The following is a 16,644-nucleotide window of genomic DNA, read 5'->3' as shown; positions in this document are numbered from 1 at the left end:
TACAGATTTTCAAATATAGATTTTTTTAAAAAGATCATTCATATTTAGTTTGTTAATGAATAATTTTGACAGATTTGAACTGATTCAGAAGGACCAATTCAAAAGAACCAGTTCAGATTAAATAATTTAGAATTGAAAACAAGAACTAGGAAATTGTATTTTGAATTGATTCATTAAAATGGCCAGATGGAACTGATTCACAGAAGCGAAAAAAAAAAAATGTACTAAAAATTTAGTACTGAAATTATGACAGACTGATACTTTGACTTTTCTAGTCGATGTGCTTCTATATTTTCACTAATCTGATTTAATATTTTATATAAACAAAACAAAACAAACAATGTCATGATACAAAATAATCGTTAATCAGAAATTCATTAGATTCATTTAAACAGAAACTTTGAACTGGTTAGTGGAAATCAAAGTTATTAAGACTGTTACTAAAATTGCGATAGACCATTAAGTTTCCATGACCTTTAGTCAGTTCAATTTAAATGAATCATTCAGACCAATTAAAAAAAACTCAAGACTCTAAAGATTTTGTTGATTGAGTAATTGAAATTAAATGTCATGAGTCAAATGAATCGTTGGTTCATTTAAATAAACAGCTTGAACTGATTCATGAAAACTTTGTGACCTTTCCAGTCATTTTTTATTTTTATTTTTTATTTCACAAAGTAAGGATATTTTTTAAAAGAATCATTAAAATTCAGGTCAGTTTGCAAATAATTCATTCAAACTAATTTGGGAACTGTAATTCATTTGAAAAAGCCGACCTGAAGGTTATTATTTACTGATCCGATTTAAATAATTGTCATGAATCAAAAGAATCGTTAATCAGACACTCAAACTGATTCATTTGAATCAACAGTTTGAACTGATTCATGGAATCTTTCTCAGAATCTATTGCTTAAATAACAGTTCCATGAGTCATTTGGGAGTATTTAATAAGATTTTGCTATTAAATCTTTCAGACCGATTTGCAACCGATTCAGTCTTTCATTCAAAAAAGATTTGCTCGGTAATCCAGTTAAATACTTTTTAGAATTGAGCACTAGAACTAAAAAAAAACTGCATATTCACTATAGTTAAAAAAAAGTTTTTTTTTTTCCAAGAGTTTCATGACTGTGTGAACTCTGCTGAAACTCATTTTCGTGTCAAGACTGTACAAAAGACCATTTGACGTATCTTGAGCGTTGGCATTAGCCAGATAAAAGTGTGGTTTCCTGAGCTCAGAAATGGAAACCGCAGCGATTCGTCAAACGAAGCCCGGATGAATCAACGGAGCTCATCCAGATCAGACAAAGATGGTTTTCAGTCCATTAGCTTAGATTAGCAGGAACGCCACCAGTTCAAACGAGAGGGAAAATGTACGTCGCGCTTGGCTGCGTTATTCAAATTGGCTGCGATACAAAGACATTTTTTTTCCTGCTAAACGCTGGCGAAAAGGGCTTCAGAACGTGAGTAATTGTCTTTCCGTCGAGTCAGCGGAAAACAGATGAACTCTGGAAGGTACAACAGGGACTTGAAGAGATTTACAAGGACGGGAGTTCATGAAGAAACTGCCTTCTGAAGATTAGCGAGTGAGTAAAACACAGCTCAAACCAGCCGGAGGGGGTTAGGTGGGCTCTAACTGGGTCCTGACCAGATTTAAACACTAGTTAAATCATCTTAAACCAGCCAGAACAAGCAAATAGGGCCTTATGAAATCAGTTTTAATTTTTCTGGATTCCATTTCGATGGTTAAAATACATTTTAGTAACCAAGAAAGCATGTTTAATTATGATTTTTTTTTCTAAGTTTAACAAAATGTACATTTCAGGGCCTTTTAAAAATAATTTTCTTTCTCAAATTTAGAATAATCCCAAATTTATTAAATTTGGCACACTGATAGAGGACAGTCTCATTGATCGTAGCAAATTTGGATTTCTAATTCAAACTCTCTAGCGCCACCAATAGGCCAAATTTGCACTTATGTTTCTGCCAATAATTTTTGAACCATAAGGTCTAGAAGCAAAATATTTTTTTTTCCTGCTTCCTTGGCTCAAACCGAGATGAATGCATACCAAAATGTGCATTACTACTTTGTTTTTGTGGAAAAATCTACTTTTCGAGCTTGTCTTAAACTGTTTGTCCCATTTTTACGAAAATATCTCATCTGGATTAATATAATTGAATTTATGAAGCTTACAGTTCTACAGCAGTTGTAAAGCAATTTTTAACAAAATTGTAATTATTTTATTTCTCAAATTCAGAATAGTCCCAAACTTATGAAATTTGGCACACTGATAGAGGACAGCCTCATTGATCACAGCATATTTGGATTTCTTACTCAAACTCTCTAGCGCCACCAATGGGCTAAATTTGCACTCATGTTTCTACTAGTAACTTTTGAACCGTATTTTCACAAAATTGGCTCAGATCATCTTCAGATCATCTTTTTCCCCATTTTTTGTTTAAAACTCAATTTTAAAGTTTAAATTCTGTTTTAGTTCATCAAAAATAATACCATTAATTGATATTAAGCTTACAGTTCTACAGCAATTTTTTTTTAAGTTTAACAGAATTTAAATTTTTATGACTTTTTAAAATTATTTTATTTCTCAAATTTAGAATAGTCCCAAACTTATGAAATTTGGCACACTGATAGAGGACAGTCTCATTAATCGTAGCAAATTTGGATTTCTAATTCAAACTCTTTAGTGCCAACAACAGGCCAAATTTGCACTTATGTTTCTGCTAATAATTTTTGAACCATAAGGTCTAGAAGCAAAATATTTTTTGCCTGCTTCCTTGGCTCAAACCGAGATGAATGCATACCAAAATGTACATTACTACAGGCAAAATTTTTTGCTATTTTTATTTTTGTAGAAAAATCTACTTTTCGAGCTTGTCTTAAACTTTTTGTCCAATTTTTACGAAAAAAATTCTCATCTGGATTAACCCCCCCCCCCATTTTTGTTTAAAACTCAATTGTAATGTTTAAATTCAGTTTTATTAAGTTCAAAATCAGTTCAAAAAGAATATAATTGAAATTATGAAGCTTACAGTTCTACAGCAGTTGTAAAGCAATTTTTAACAAAATTGTAATTGTTTTATTTCTCAAATTCAGAATAGTCCCAAACTTATGAAATTTGGCACACTGATAGAGGACAGCCTCATTGATCACAGCAAATTTGAATTTCTAACTCAAACTCTCTAGCGCCACCAATGGGCTAAATTTGCACTCATGTCTCTACTAGTAACTTTTTAACCGTATTTTCACAAAAATTGGCTCAGATCATCTTTTTCCCCATTTTTGTTTAAAACTCAATTTTAAAGTTTAAATTCTGTTTTAGTTCATCAAAAATAATACCATTAATTGAAATTAAGCTTACAGTTCTACAGCAATTTTTTTAAAGTTTAACAGAAATTAAATTTTTACGACTTTTTAAAATTATTTTATTTCTCAAATTCAGAATAGTCCCAAACTTATGAAATTTGGCACACTGATAGAGGACAGTCTCATTAATCGTAGCAAATTTGGATTTCTAATTCAAACTCTTTAGTGCCAACAACAGGCCAAATTTGCACTTATGTTTCTGCTAATAATTTTTGAACCATAAGGTCTAGAAGCAAAATATTTTTTGCCTGCTTCCTTGGCTCAAACCGAGATGAATGCATACCAAAATGTACATTACTACAGGCAAAATTTTTTGCTATTTTTATTTTTGTAGAAAAATCTACTTTTCGAGCTTGTCTTAAACTTTTTGTCCAATTTTTACGAAAAAAATTCTCATCTGGATTAACCCCCCCCCCCATTTTTGTTTAAAACTCAATTGTAATGTTTAAATTCAGTTTTATTAAGTTCAAAATCAGTTCAAAAAGAATATAATTGAAATTATGAAGCTTACAGTTCTACAGCAGTTGTAAAGCAATTTTTAACAAAATTGTAATTGTTTTATTTCTCAAATTCAGAATAGTCCCAAACTTATGAAATTTGGCACACTGATAGAGGACAGCCTCATTGATCACAGCAAATTTGAATTTCTAACTCAAACTCTCTAGCGCCACCAATGGGCTAAATTTGCACTCATGTCTCTACTAGTAACTTTTTAACCGTATTTTCACAAAAATTGGCTCAGATCATCTTTTTCCCCATTTTTGTTTAAAACTCAATTTTAAAGTTTAAATTCTGTTTTAGTTCATCAAAAATAATACCATTAATTGAAATTAAGCTTACAGTTCTACAGCAATTTTTTTAAAGTTTAACAGAAATTAAATTTTTACGACTTTTTAAAATTATTTTATTTCTCAAATTCAGAATAGTCCCAAACTTATGAAATTTGGCACACTGATAGAGGACAGCCTCATTGATCACAGCAAATTTGGATTTCTTACTCAAACTCTCTAGCGCCACCAAAAGGCCAAATTTGCACTTATGTTTCTGCTAATAATTTTTGAACCATAAGGTCTAGAAGCAAAATATTTTTTTTCCTGCTTCCTTGGCTCAAACCGAGATGAATGCATACCAAAATGTGCATTACTACAGGCAAGATTTTTTGCCATTTTTATTTTTGTGGAAAAATCTACTTTTCGAGCTCGTCTTAAATTGTTTGTCCAATTTTTACGAAAATTTCTCATCTGGATTACCCCCCCCCCCTCAATTTTTGTTTAAAACTCAATTGTAATGTTTAAATTCAGTTTTATTAAGTTCAAAATCAGTTCAAAAAGAATATAATTGAAATTATGAAGCTTACAGTTCTACAGCAGTTGTAAAGCAATTTTTAACAAAATTGTAATTATTTCATTTCTCAAATTCAGAATAGTCCCAAACTTATGAAATTTGGCACACTGATAGAGGACAGCCTCATTGATCACAGCATATTTGGATTTCTAACTCAAACTCTCTAGCGCCACCAATGGGCTAAATTTGCACTCATGTCTCTACTAGTAACTTTTGAACCGTATTTTCACAAAAATTGGCTCTGATCATCTTCGGATCATCTTTTCCCCCATTTTTGTTTAAAACTCAATTTTAAAGTTTAAATTCTGTTTTAGTTCATCAAAAATAATACCATTAATTGAAATTAAGCTTACAGTTCTACAGCAATTTTTTTTTTAAGTTTAACAGAATTTTAATTTTTATGACTTTTTAAAATTATTTTATTTCTCAAATTCAGAATAGTCCCAAACTTATGAAATTTGGCACACTGATAGAGGACAGCCTCATTGATCACAGCAAATTTGAATTTCTAACTTAAACTCTCTAGCGCCACCAATGGGCTAAATTTGCACTTATGTTTCTGCTAATAATTTTTGAACCATAAGGTCTAGAAGCAAAATATTTTTTGCCTGCTTCCTTGGCTCAAACCGAGATGAATGCATACCAAAATGTACATTACTACAGGCAAAATTTTTTGCTATTTTTATTTTTGTAGAAAAATCTACTTTTCGAGCTTGTCTTAAACTTTTTGTCCAATTTTTACGAAAAAAATTCTCATCTGGATTAACCCCCCCCCCCCCCATTTTTGTTTAAAACTCAATTGTAATGTTTAAATTCAGTTTTATTAAGTTCAAAATCAGTTCAAAAAGAATATAATTGAAATTATGAAGCTTACAGTTCTACCGCAGTTGTAAAGCAATTTTTAACAAGATTGTAATTATTTTATTTCTCAAATTCAGAATAGTCCCAAACTTATGAAATTTGGCACACTGATAGAGGACAGCCTCATTGATCACAGCATATTTGGATTTCTTACTCAAACTCTCTAGCGCCACCAATGGGCTAAATTTGCACTCATGTCTCTACTAGTAACTTTTGAACCGTATTTTCACAAAATTGGCTCAGATCATCTTCAGATCATCTTTTTCCCCATTTTTTGTTTAAAACTCAATTTTAAAGTTTAAATTCTGTTTTAGTTCATCAAAAATAATACCATTAATTGATATTAAGCTTACAGTTCTACAGCAATTTTTTTTTAAGTTTAACAGAATTTAAATTTTTATGACTTTTTAAAATTATTTTATTTCTCAAATTTAGAATAGTCCCAAACTTATGAAATTTGGCACACTGATAGAGGACAGTCTCATTAATCGTAGCAAATTTGGATTTCTAATTCAAACTCTTTAGTGCCAACAACAGGCCAAATTTGCACTTATGTTTCTGCTAATAATTTTTGAACCATAAGGTCTAGAAGCAAAATATTTTTTGCCTGCTTCCTTGGCTCAAACCGAGATGAATGCATACCAAAATGTACATTACTACAGGCAAAATTTTTTGCTATTTTTATTTTTGTAGAAAAATCTACTTTTCGAGCTTGTCTTAAACTTTTTGTCCAATTTTTACGAAAAAAATTCTCATCTGGATTAACCCCCCCCCCCCATTTTTGTTTAAAACTCAATTGTAATGTTTAAATTCAGTTTTATTAAGTTCAAAATCAGTTCAAAAAGAATATAATTGAAATTATGAAGCTTACAGTTCTACCGCAGTTGTAAAGCAATTTTTAACAAGATTGTAATTATTTTATTTCTCAAATTCAGAATAGTCCCAAACTTATGAAATTTGGCACACTGATAGAGGACAGCCTCATTGATCACAGCAAATTTGAATTTCTAACTTAAACTCTCTAGCGCCACCAATGGGCTAAATTTGCACTTATGTTTCTGCTAATAATTTTTGAACCATAAGGTCTAGAAGCAAAATATTTTTTTTCCTGCTTCCTTGGCTCAAACCGAGATGAATGCATACCAAAATGTACATTACTACAGGCAAGGTTCTTTGCAATTTTTATTTTTGTGGAAAAATCTACTTTTCGAGCTCGTCTTAAACAGTTTGTCCAATTTTTACGAAAAAAATTCTCATCTGGATTAACCCCCCCCCCCCCATTTTTGTTTAAAACTCAATTGTAATGTTTAAATTCAGTTTTATTAAGTTCAAAATCAGTTCAAAAAGAATATAATTGAAATTATGAAGCTTACAGTTCTACCGCAGTTGTAAAGCAATTTTTAACAAGATTGTAATTATTTTATTTCTCAAATTCAGAATAGTCCCAAACTTATGAAATTTGGCACACTGATAGAGGACAGCCTCATTGATCACAGCATATTTGGATTTCTAACTCAAACTCTCTAGCGCCACCAATGGGCTAAATTTGCACTCATGTCTCTACTAGTAACTTTTTAACCGTATTTTCACAAAAATTGGCTCAGATCATCTTCAGATCATCTTTTCCCCCATTTTTGTTTAAAACTCAATTTTAAAGTTTAAATTCTGTTTTAGTTCCTTAAAAAATAATACCATTAATTGAAATTAAGCTTACAGTTCTACAGCAATTTTTTTAAGTTTAACAATTTAAATTTTTACGACTTTTTAAAATTATTTTATTTCTCAAATTCAGAATAGTCCCAAACTTATGAAATTTGGCACACTGATAGAGGACAGCCTCATTGATCACAGCATAGTTGGATTTCTTACTCAAACTCTTTAGCGCCACCTATAGGCCAAATTTGCACTTATATTTCTGCTAATAATTTTTGAACCGTACGGTCTAGAAGCAAATTTTTTTTCCTGATTCCTTAGCTCATATCGAGTCGAACGCATACCGAAATTTCAATTTCAATTTTTCGCAGTGTTTTTATTGAATCTACTTTTTTGAGCTCGTCCAAGATGGTTTGTCCAATTTTTACTAAAATTTCTCAGATCATCTGGATTCCGTTTTTTCTCCCTATTTTTGTTTAAAACTCAGTTGTAATGTTTGAATTCTGTTTTATTCAATTCAAATTCAGTTAAAAATTATATAATTTAAATTATGTAGCTTACAGTTCAACATCAATTGTTTTGGTCTAAAAGTTAACAAAATTGTACTTTTTAAGACTCTTTGAAATTGTTTTTATTTCTCAAATTCAGAATAATCCCAAATTTATGAAATTTGGCACACTGATAGAGGACAGTCTCAGTATTAATCATAGCAAATTTGGAGTCTTTAACGCAAACTCTCTAGCGCCACCAATGGGCTAAATTTGCACTCATGTTTCTACTAGTGACTTTTGAACCGTATTTTCAGCAAAATTGGCTCAGATCATCTTCAGATAATCTCCCCCCCCCCATTTTTGTTTAACACTCAGTTATAATGTTTAAATTCAGTTCATAAAAAAGAATACCATTAATTGAAATTATGAAGCTTCCAGTTCAACTGATTTATTTATTTTTTTATTTTTTAAGTTGAACAAAATTTACATTTTAGGGGCCTTTAAAATTAATTTTATTTCTCAGATTTAGAATAATTCCAAACTTTTAAAATTTGGCACACTGATAATAGAGGACAGTCTCATTGATCATAGCAAATTTGGAGTCTCTAACTCAAACTCTTTAGCGCCACCAATAGGCCAAATTTGCACTTATGTTTCAGCTAATAATTTTTGAAACATAAGGTCTAGAAGCAGAATTATTTTTTCCTGATTCCTTAGCTCATACCGAGTCTAATGCGTACCGAAATTTTAATTTCTACTAGCAAAAATTTTCACAATTTTTATTGTTGTGGAAAAATCTACTTTTTTGAGCTCGTCCTAGATGGTTTGTCCAATTTTTACAAAAATTTTTCAGATCATCTGGATTCCTTTTTTTCTCCCCATTTTTGTTTAAAACTCAATTGTAATGTTTAAATTCTGTTTTACTCAGTTCAAAATCAGTTAAAAAAGATTTAACTGAAATTATGAAGGTTACAGTTCAACAACAAATTTTTAAGTTTAACAAAATTGTAATTTTTATAACTTTTTAAAATCGTTTTATTTCTCTATTTTAAAATAATCCCAAACTTATGAAATTAGGCACACTGATGGAGAGGACCGTCTCAATATTAACCATAGCAAATTTGGAGTTTTTAACGCAAACTCTCTAGCGCCACCAATAGGCCATATTTGCACTCATGTTTCTGCTAATAACTTTTGAATCGTAAGGTGTAGATGCAGATTATTTTTTCCTCTGATTCCTTGGCTTATATCAAGTCGAATGCATACAAAAATTAGAATTTCTGCAGGCAATATTTTTTTGCGCAATTTCAAAAATAATATAACTGAAATTATGAAGATTACAGTTCAACAACATTTTCTTTAATTTAACAAAATTGTAATTTTTACAATTTTTTGAAATCATTTTATTTCTCGAATTTGGAGTAATCCCAAATTTATGAAATTTTGCACACTGATAGAGGACAGTCTCAATATTAACCATAGCAAATTTGGAGTCTCTAACGCCACCAATAGGCCCAATTTGCACTCATGTTTTTTGCTAGTAATTTTTTAATCGTATTTTCACCAAAATTGGCTCAGATCCTCTTCAGATATTTTTTCCTCATTTTTGTTTGAAAGTCAGTTTCAATGAGTTTCAACAACAACTTTTTGAAGGTTTAACAAAATTTACACTTTAAGGGGCCCTTTTTAAATAGTTTTATTTATTCTCAAATTTATAATCCCAAATTGATGAAATTTGGCACACTGATAGAGGACAGTCTCAATATTAACCATAGCAAATCTGGAGTCTGTAACTCAAATTCTCTAGCGCCACCAATAGGCCAAATTTGCACTCATGTTTCTGCTAGTAACTTTTGAACCGTATTTTCAAACTTGGCTTAGATCGTCTTTTTTTTCCTTCCTTTTTTCTTCTCAATTTGAATGTTTAAATTGAGTTTTAGTTCATCAAAAAAGAATACCATTCATTAAAATTATGAAGCTTGCGGTTTAACAGATTTTTTTTTAAGTTTAACAAAATGTAAATTTTTAGGGCCCTTTAAAAATTATTTTATTAATTTCTCAAATTTAGAATAATCCTAAACGTATGAAATTTGGCACGCTGATAGAGGACAGTCTCAATATTAACCATAGCAAATTTGGAGTCTCTAACGCCACCAATAGGCCCAATTTGCACTCAATGTGCAAATGAGTTTCAACAGCAACTTTTTGAAGGTTTAACAAAATTTACATTTTTAGGGGCCCTTTGAAATAGTTTTATTTATTCTCAAATTTATAATCCCAAATTGATGAAATTTGTCACACTGATAAAGGACAGTCTCAATATTAACCATAGCAAATCTGGAGTCTGTAACTCAAATTCTCTAGCGCCACCAATAGGCCAAATTTGCACTCGTGTTTCTGCTAGTAACTTATTAACCGTATTTTCAAACTTGGCTTAGATCGTCTTTTTTTTCTTCCTTTTTTCTTCTCAATTTGAATGTTTAAATTGAGTTTTAGTTCATCAAAAAACAATACCATTCATTGAAATTATGAAACTTGCAGTTTAACAGATATTTTTTTAAGTTTAACAAAATGTAAATTTTTAGGGCCCTTTAAAAATTATTTTATTAATTTCTCAAATTTAGAATAATCCTAAACGTATGAAATTTGGCACGCTGACAGAGGACAGTCTCAATATTAACAATAGAAAATTTGGAGTCTCTAATGCAAACTCTCTAGCGCCACCAATAGGCCAAATTTGCACTTATGTGTCTGCTAATAACCTTTGAACAATATAAGGACTAGAAGCAGAATTATTTTTTACTTTTTCCCCCCAATTTTTGTTTAAAACTAAATTTTAATGTTTAAATCCAGTTTGAGTAAATGAAAAAGAATATCATTAATTAAAATGATAAAGCTTACGATTCAACAGGATTTTTTATGTTTAACAAAAATTACATTATTTTTTTTATTTCCCACATTTCGGATTTTTCTAGATTTAATTGTAATGGTTTAAATTGAAATGAATTAAAATAAAATTTTATTAATCACAAATCTTACCTAATTAAAATCATTAAATTCTGTGTTTTAGTTTGTAGTTTTTCTGGATTCCATTTTAATGGTTAAAATTATACCAATCAAAAAGAATGTCTAATTAAATGAAACCATTAAACTTATATAATTTAACCACAATTTATTAAAGTTTTTGTTTTATTATTATTTTTTTTTTTTAGATTTTTTTTCACAAATTCTGTTGTAATTTTTCTAGATTCCATTTTAATGTTTAAATATCAGAACATCATTAATATGATTATATTAATTGAAATAATGAAGCTAAGATTTTAAAACAATTTAATTTTTAGAACCATATGAAATCTTTTTTTTTCCCTCAAATTTTCTGTTGTAGTTTTGCATTTGCCGTTTTAATTTTTCTGGATTCTGTTTTATGGTTAAATTAAAATTTTAGCCAAAAAATCAAAAAGCTTACTTGATTATTAAACTTTTACAATTTATCAACAGTTTATTAAAATTTCAACCAAAATGACTTTTTTGGGCCCTATGAAGTCATGAAAACTTACAGTTTGACAACAATTTATGGTTTTAATAGTTAAATGTTTCCAAAAATCTGCCATGTTTTTTTTTTTTTTTTTTATAGTTTAGTATTTAAAAAGCATGTCTAATAATTAAATTTACAAAACAATTGATCAATTTATTCAAATGTTTACGATAATAGGGCCATATAAAAAATTTTTATTTTTTATTTTTTTGTATTGCCCGTTTTAACTACTGGATTTGATTTATTTATATAATAATATTACTACTTTATTATTACTGCATTAATATACAGTAGTAATGTTGGTTACTTTATTTGAAGGTCCAATTCTCGCTACTACCAAACCATTAACTATGACTTTGGCCTCAATAAACTCAAATTTAATAGTAAAGTAGTTGTTAAACTTGGGTATTGGGTAGGATTACGGATGTAAAATATGTGCTTTATAAGTGCTAATAAATAGCTAGTTAATAGAACTTTTATTCTGATTGTCTTTTTGTGGTTTATATTTATAGAAACCAGTCCATATTGGTTTAGATTTAAGTGTACAGCAAACAAACCTCCATAGTCCAGTTTAAAATGAATATTTTAGATGAATTATTTGCTGAATTGTTTGTTTTTCTTCACAACATACATGGGGAAAGCACCTCAGAGATATCAATCCTACTGTATCTCCTTCCAGAATCGATGCTGAAACAGACGCGTCCAGTGACCTGTGCATTTCCGCGTGTCCCGCGTTCAGTTTGCTAGCCGTCGATGCGGACACCGTGAAATAATCCATAGCATCTGGGGCTCTTCTCTTTCTCCTCTGATGAGCAGCGAATCAATGTCAATGGCAGGCCCTAGACGCAGCGAGAGGTGCTGTAATTCATGGCCCATTGTATTGGCCCGAGCAGCTCCCAGAATGCTTTTGTGCCGGCTGGGCGGGAATCCTTCCAGCGCGCAAAGTCAATGTTTGAGCTCTGAACCAAGACTGAAGGGTCAATATTACGGACGAGATTCATGATTCGCTGGCCATGCGTCAGCTGAAATTACAAGCTTGTTAGAGACCCATAATTCTCCACCGGCTCCAGATCAAATCAAAAACAACCTCCAGCGGATTCCACTAGCTTTACTCACACCAATGGGTTGGTTAATCCAAAAAATAGAAATTTGGGGAAAAGCAGATGTTTCGAAAAACAAAGTAGCCTACAAAAATGCCATGACATAGTAAAGTTGAACATATGGTTATACGCATTGTAAAATCAACCTTTTTATTACTTTTTGGTAAGATTTTATGAAAACAAAAAACAAAACGTTCCACAAAAGTTGTATTGTGGTCATTAAAATAAATTTAAAGCTACAGTTCACCCAAAAATTTAAATTGTCATTATTTACTCACCTTCATGGTTTTTCAAACTTGTATGAGTTTCTTTTTTGTGTTGATCCCAAAATTGTTACTTTGAAGTATGTGGGTAATCTAACAGCTGACGGTACCCATTGACTTCCATAGTATTTTTTTTTTCCAAGTCAATGTTTTTTTGGGGGGGTTTGAATTAATTTTCTCTTCAAAGCATTTTCACTGTGTTTTCAATTAAATTTTAATGTACAAATTACATTTTGTAATGGAAACGTTGTGTAAACGTTAGGGTTTGGTTTTTGTCTTGTTTTGGACGGATTTTCCAAGAATCTTAAAGCACAAAAATGTTTCCATGTCAAAGATATGACATCTCATTTGCATATGTTCTACACTGTAAATTCCAATAGCTTTGCTGACTCAAGTATAATTAGTAAACTTTACTCAAATATTAAAAAATATACTTCTTACAAGGTTTTGTTAAGTTACAGTTAATTGCAGGGTGAGTAAAACAATTTACTTAGTAGTGTTAGTGATGTTTACTTGCAACACTTAAGTAGCATCAAAGGAAGCACTGCACCAGTGAGTGGCAGCAGTGCACCCAAGAGTAATAAAGAAGAAGAAATAAGAAGAAGAAGAAGCAGCGAGACTTGTCAGAGCATGCGTAATAGAATTTTTGCGCTCAGCTCCTGAACTGGTGAATTCGAATTGGCGGCTTGGCGCCCATTTTGCAGATGATGTAGGAAGAAGCAGCAGCTAGACAACCGACGTTTTTAACATCTGAAGCTTCGTTACGTTTTTAAAGAATAAAGAGGTAAGTAATCAAGCAAGCAACTTGTATGTGAATGTTTACTTTCTGCTTGTCCTATTTTTTGCCAATCTAATACATATTTACCAACGAATTTTGACATTATACGGTGCTAGAAGAACACGGTCTGACCACTAAACTAGAAGGTAACAGTTAACAGTTAAGTTACCACAAATGGTAAAAAATAAAAAAATAAAAAATGTTTTGCCTTTTTCCAATTGGATAATGGATATGTTGTATAGTTTTGTATTTTACCCTGAATTCACAAAGAAAATGCCTTATTTCCATGTTGAAAGTAGAAATTAAGATGTGAAGTGAAGGGCTGGCCAAGATTATATCTTACCAGTGGCTTGTGATTGATGTGAATACAGATTTTGAAATATCTATTTAATGATCAGTGTAATTGTTTACAGTGTTTCCTCTATGATTTTATAAAACTGTGGTGCTTTATTATTAGTAGTAGTAACGTTAGTATTTTTGTGTTCATTATTAAAATTTGCTATTGTAATGTCCAGTCCATTTTTTAAATATTAATCATTGTAACTATTCATTACATTGTTACACCTTTTTAGATTTTAAGCTATATTATAGTGGTAAGTATTTTTGTAATGCTTGTAAAACATGAACATATTAAGAAATGAATGCATTTATAATTTGCAATGCAGAACTTCCTTTTCAACTAAACTTTTTTTTATCCTTTTTAGAAGTGCTTCTGGTAACTGCATCCTGAGTATGGTCTTCAATTCACAGATCTTGATACAGTTGAGGTGAGGACATCTTATTCTGAAGTAGTAGTAGTAGAGATTAATTTGTGAAAGTGTTGACTAAGATGCACCTTAAGTATTATATTGAAAGACTAAAACAACTTAAAGGGATAGTTCACCCAAAAATGAAAATGTGATGTTTATCTGCTTATCCCCAGGGCATCCAAGATGTAGGTGACTTTGTTTCTTTAGCAGAACACAAACAGAGATTTTTAACTCAAACCGTTGCAGTCTGTTAGCCAAATAATGTGAGTGGATGGGCACCAAACCTTTAAAAGTAAACAAAAACATGCACAGACAAATCCAAATTACACCCTGCGACTCGTGACGATACATTGATGTCCTAAGACACGAAAGGATCGGTTTTTGTGAGAAACAGAACAGTATTTATATCATTTTTTACCTTTGATACATAGCAAAATCCATCTGTGATGTGCACGAGTTTAGCATCAGGCACATTACTTGTGTACGTGCTCTGGCGTAGTATACGCAAACGCTGGAAGCGATCTGTCGCTCGCGACACTCATTGTTTACACAGTGCACAGAGACTGTGGCTATAGCGGCTATTCAAAATGGTAATTACTTGCGCTTATCCTGATTGTTCAAACCAATTCAAAGCTAAAAGATTACGTTTGCTTGAGCAAACTCATCCGGGACTTTTCACTGATTCCCCTCGGCTTTTGCGTATACTATGCCAGAGCGTGTGCACATGTAACGATCCAGATGATGAGCTTGTGCTCAGGACAGATGGACGTGGCTGTGTATCAAAGGTAAAAAATGATATAAATACAGTTCAGTTTCTCGCAAAAAACGATCGTTTCGTGTCTTAAGACGTCAATGTATCGTCACGAGCCGCAGGGTGTAATTTAGATTTGTCTGTGCATGTTTTTGTTTACTTTTAAAGGTCTGGTGCCCATCCACATCCATTATTTGGCTGGCAGACTGCACTGGTTTGAGTTAAAAATCTCTGTTTGTGTTTTTCTGAGGAAACAAGCAAGTAAACCCAAAGTTGCGTTTCACTGCCAGTTATGTGATTACTGTACCAGTGAAAGCATTGCAGGAGCGGTGGCCAGAGAGACAAGTAAGTGCTCATACATTTAGTTTTCCACCATGTTAAACATAATTTTTTTCAGGCTTGGCCTGGTAACCAGTGGGCTGAACATGCATAGTCATATCCACATTGTGAACCATGCTTCTTTATTCACTGTTTATTTTGCCTCTGTTGTAGGTGTTTGCAGAGTTCCATAGGATAGCCACCACAGATCTGCAGAGTGACTTTTTTGGTGCCTTGGATCACTACACACAACGGTTTGACACAATCTTCAAGTCCAAGAAAGGAACAGTTGGAGAGAAATTGGCTGAACTTATGCAACAAATTAATACAGCGGTGAGTTTACTGCAGCCTTAATTTTATTTATTGTTGTAAGTTGATTGTGATGTTGCTACCTATTATTATTTTAAAGTATTTAAAAGTAGTGTTGCTAATATTGTAATTGTTACAAGAGTTGTGTTCTGTTTTTGAGAAACACTTTAACACAATGTAAGATAGTTTAGATCATTGATAAAGTAATCCATGTGACATCAGTGGTTCAACTGTAATGTTATGAAGCTACTTATTTTTGTTTCCTTTGCACAAAAAAAAAGTAGTCTCATAGTTTCATAACAATCATCTTTGTACTTTTCTGGCCTTGAACATGGTAGTACCCTAAAGATGCCTTTTCTACCTTTCATGGCCTTGAAATTGCTAGTTGCCAAGGCTGCATATGGAGGGACAGAAAGCTCTCATATTTCATTTTTGTTATTTCTTCATGTGTGTTCTGAATATGAACAAAGGTCTAACAAGTTTAAAATGACAAAGTTTAGCAACTGTTGACAGAATTTATGTTTTTGAGAGAATTAAAGGATAACTGTTGCCAAAATGCAACCTGGGCTGTTTTTTTATTTTTTTACTGTAAACGAGACAAACTTATATCTAAAAGCATAATTACGACAAACAAGCCATTTTTGAGATTGACCGTGGTTTAGTTTTGTGGTCAGTGGCCGGTGAATGGGAGAACTAGGGTCATAACTTTGAGCGCATCAAAATCAATATTTTTACAACACTAAGAAGGCTCGACACACCATAAAAACTTTGCTCGAAGTATCATCTGGGTCTCTACACATGAACTCCAGCATTAAGAACATTGTTTGTGTACACAGAGTTTACTAAAAAGAAAGGTTTTGAACAACTCACTTTCACTGTTTGAGTTTCCTCTTGCGGCTGTCTTGTCAGTCAAGAAGTGTCCATCTCCGAATGCGACATAATAGCGAGGAGGAGAGTAAAGATGGATAGCTCCTAAAGTATATTTCCATATAAATGCACGGCTAATTCGTTGTTTTGAAGCAAGTGAAAAACAATATTAACCTTCTAGTTGTAAAAAGAGCCTTTCGGAAATCGACACTTCTTGACTATCAAGACGGCCGCGAGCGGAAA

At 31.8% G+C, this 16,644-nt stretch overlaps 1 long non-coding RNA gene across 1 annotated transcript; it reads left to right on the top strand.

The window, feature by feature from the left end:
• The first annotated feature begins 13,028 nt into the window (after positions 1-13,028).
• Positions 13,029-14,444, top strand: LOC141338341 (uncharacterized). The gene is made up of 3 exons (XR_012355830.1): positions 13,029-13,413; positions 14,112-14,174; positions 14,330-14,444. It is a non-coding gene; the product is annotated as an uncharacterized lncRNA (long non-coding RNA).
• The last annotated feature ends 2,200 nt before the right edge of the window (positions 14,445-16,644 follow it).

Source organism: Garra rufa, chromosome 7, assembly GCF_049309525.1.
Source record: "Garra rufa chromosome 7, GarRuf1.0, whole genome shotgun sequence".
NCBI lineage: Eukaryota > Metazoa > Chordata > Actinopteri > Cypriniformes > Cyprinidae > Garra > Garra rufa.
Note: the sequence above shows the minus strand (reverse complement) of the source record. Positions and strands in the feature narration are given on the sequence as shown.